The 3,685-nt window shown below is 46.7% G+C and overlaps 1 long non-coding RNA gene across 1 annotated transcript; it reads right to left on the bottom strand.

Moving 5' to 3' along the window:
- Window positions 1–287: 287 nt before the first annotated feature.
- Window positions 288–3,394, bottom strand: LOC147665676 (uncharacterized). Its single transcript, XR_015304993.1, has 3 exons — window positions 3,296–3,394; window positions 2,416–2,541; window positions 288–620 (listed from the first exon to the last, which is right to left on the bottom strand). It is a non-coding gene; the product is annotated as an uncharacterized LOC147665676 (long non-coding RNA).
- Window positions 3,395–3,685: the final 291 nt, after the last annotated feature.

Below are 3,685 nucleotides of genomic sequence, written 5' to 3'. Positions count from 1 at the left end.
CTAAACTTTCAGGAAAACAGTCAACGTTAAACCCCCACCCACCAGGCAAGCAGTAAAAAACAGGTATGCTCAGATAAAGTTTGAAAAAGTATATTTATATCCCTAACAAAATAATCTCCCGCAAGACCCTCCCTAACCCCAACGATTGTCCTTCAAAAGTCCCCAAAAACCCAACTCCCAATTCCCACCCCCCAAAAGTCTCTAAAAAAGGGGCAAGGGACACTATGGGTGGATGCTGTTCACTTTTTGGGCCAGGGCATCATGCTCCTCGCGGAGCAAGGCGAGCTCCTGCTGAAGGCGGGACACCATCAGGGTGGTGCGGCGCAGGCGTGCCTTCACTGCCTTGCAGGTGCAAGGCCTGTGAGAAGCAGCTGTTGGCCTTGCTGCTCGGGGGTGGCGTTTGCCTTTGGCAGCCCGGCTCAGTCTCGGTGGACCACTGTGCTGGGTCACGGTGGCAGCCGGTGAGGCCACGGAGGACGACGTTGTCGTTGTTGTCGACCGCACACTTTCCACGTCCTCCAGGGCCACCAGCCGCCGATATTCCGCAACAGTGGCCTCGATTCTCCGTTGCCGGGCCGCTCTAGCCAGCTCCTTCCTCCTTGTTCGTTTGGAAGGAGAACCTATATGAAGAAAGAAAGACATAGTCTGTAACCAATGCTCTTTAAGATTAACTCAATCATTCAGCAGAAATGTGTGCTGCAGTACAACTAGCAACTTGCAAGCGCATTACATAACTATTGAGGCCAGTATCTATCTAACCTCACACTTCTTCATCCTTGCTCTAACATTAGTGGGAGTTTAAGGAACAAATTCTATGAGCACTGTGGACTTCCATTGGAGTCGACTATGAAAGTACACCAGTCTTATTCTTCTTCTTGTCTCTTGTTTTGGAAAATTGGTACGTTATTTTCTGCAAGCCGGCATAATGCCAGCGCGGTAAACTTGCACCCGAGAAAAAGAGACGCACGCCATGAGGAGTGACCTAGACTTGCGTTGCCGTTGCGTTACTGTACCCGTCCAGTACATGCAGGTGGTGAATCTCTTACTTTTCTATTACGGGTGGCACTGAGAATACTCTGTTACAACTCAAGGGCTACTGCTTAATTAATTTAACTTTCACCCTACAGTGGAAATGAGTACTAGAAATGGAAAATTGAAGAAGATAAATAATCTGATTATCTATCACTTCACATGGGATGTTTTTGCTTATATATGGGATGACTTTAGGTGCTTTGCTTTTTATTGAGTGACAGGCAGTGATACATCCACACATGAATGACTGAGTACTACTAAACTTATTAAGAGAGGTAGGGAGTGGCCACCATAATAACCGGATCTATGCAGTGCTTGCAATACAAACTACTGCTACTATTTATGGTAGTATTTGGACAAAATTAAAAGTTCTTTTCCTTGCCTTTCCTACACTGGAACGGACGTGCGGGTGCAGTGTTAGTGTTACATGCTCTTCAAAGTTACACTTAGTTCATCCACTGACCGTCTACTCTCTCTAGATCATGGGTACTCACAAACTTTCTCTCAGGGGCTACATTTACAGTGTAGTTTGGGGCCGAGGGCCGCACTGGTGGGGGCGGAGTCAGAGGGGGCGGGGCTAAAGCAAAACGATAACTTGTGACCATGAGGTTGCACACAGGTCCCTGCAGCAGATGCCCTCATCCACTGAGCCACCAGACCCAGCATTTACATACATCTCTCTCCCTCCTGCTGTCCCTCTTGCCCTCCCTCCATCTCTCTCTCCCTCCTGCCCTCCCTCTCCCTCTGTCATCTCACTGTGTGTGTGTCTATCTGTGTCAGCCTTCAGCCCGGGTTGAGACCGCTTCCTCAACGCGCACACACAGACAACAACACCAAAGTACTTAACAGGTCTTTAAAAGACCATTAACATATTATTGAGGCTTTGTTTGTTTTAGCGCCCCTGCTTCTCCACCCTGACAATCACTGCTTGCCCGGCCCCACAGAGCAGAGGCTTAGTTCTATTTCACCTCTTTGTGGCCTTGCATCTCCACTCTGCTCTGTGGGGGCCGGGGGAGCAGTGATTGTCAGAGTGGAGATGCAGGGGCGCTAACAGGTGAAATACAAAAAAGCCTCTGCTCTGTGGGGGCCGGGGGAGCAGTGATTGTCTGCAAGGTCAGCGCACCGCCAACGAAGGCTTGCCGGGCCACCACCGGCCCGCGGGCCGTACTAGGAGTACCCCTGCTCTAGATACACATATGCTATCTAAGAGTCAGATAGTAGCATGATCCAGGTATATGGACACATACAGTTTCTGTGTCACCCACCCAGGCTGTTGTCCTTCCACCCATCATTGCTTCATCATTCACCCAGCCATGCATCTCATATTCTTGCCTTCCCAGCTAGTCTTCAATCTCAATAAGTAAGGAATATATAAGAGCTTACCTCTGGCCGCCACCACCGTCTCAACTCTCACATCCGGCGCCGCCGCCTCCTCCCCTGATGATGAATTGCCCTCCGCCTCCGTGTCGAGCACCACCACCACACTGGCCCCGCCACCAGATGTTCCACCTACAAAGTACATTTAAGAATCTTAGAATAAAGCACTCACTAGTCACTAGTATTTGGTCTAGGAATGAAGACATGTGAAAACAATGTAATTTGTGACTGTCTACGTTAAAGTTAAAAAAAATGTCCCTTTTTCCAGGGAAGGTTGTCTTGCTGCACTTTTTGGCACAACTGATGAAGGCTGATTTTTTAACACGCACCATTTTTCTCCACACAGACAGAAGATGGACTTCTAACAACAAGATCAAGTTGAAACCAGGTGAGAGCTCGGCTCGACCACAAGAAATGTCTTCAATTAATCGTCAGCACTAACCACTTTTCCATTATCAGTTAAACGTTTAGTTTTATTATGACTTCATTTTAATAAATGTGTTTACTTTTAATAAAGCTTTTAAATTTAAATACAATCTGTGTTTTTTGGTCCTCCAGACTAGAGTGACTGAACGAAAGGTTTTGCAATTTTTGCAAGCATGAGTCCAGATAGAACACTTCAAAAGACATTATGGACAATCCCAGAGGACTGCACTAAGTTGATAGAGCTATTGCTGACTAGAATCATGGGAGTTTCGCCAACCGTGCAATCTTAGTTAGCTACACAGACAGACTAATAAGAATAATCTAGTAATACCACAGGGAGTCATAGTAGAGGCAGGATAAGAATTTAGATACAGTCTACAAGAAGAGCAAAGACAATTTTGAAAAAATTCAAATGAGGAACGCTAGGAAAAATAGGTACTAGTCTAAAATGAAAACTTACTGGGGCCAGCAGAGGAGCCCTCGCCTGCCCGATCCTGGCCCTGTTGATGAACAGCATCCGCCGCCTGCTGCTCCTGTGTCCTCCTCTCGCCCCTGGGGGGAGCTGACGTACAACATGAAAGAAAGAACAGAAAACATGGATGATTGTTGCTTGTCAATGTCAACCAAATCAAACATTTCAAAAGAACAATAACAAAATATTTCCGCGAAATTATATTGATTATGGTTACTTTTTATTTATTTGCGGACCTGTGACTTCGAAAGTCACGTAACTCACTAAACAAAGTACTGAAACGTTCACCTAGGACTGGCAGGCAGCAGTCCGCAGGCAAGACGCAAAGTGACAGACAAACTCCATTGTGATTTCAGTCAGATCAGTGACAACACTAAC

Source organism: Lissotriton vulgaris, unplaced genomic scaffold (genome assembly GCF_964263255.1).
Source record: "Lissotriton vulgaris unplaced genomic scaffold, aLisVul1.2 SCAFFOLD_5300, whole genome shotgun sequence".
Classification (NCBI taxonomy): Eukaryota; Metazoa; Chordata; class Amphibia; order Caudata; family Salamandridae; genus Lissotriton; species Lissotriton vulgaris.
The sequence above is the reverse complement of the archived record's forward strand: the minus strand, read 5'-3'. Positions and strand labels throughout refer to the sequence as shown.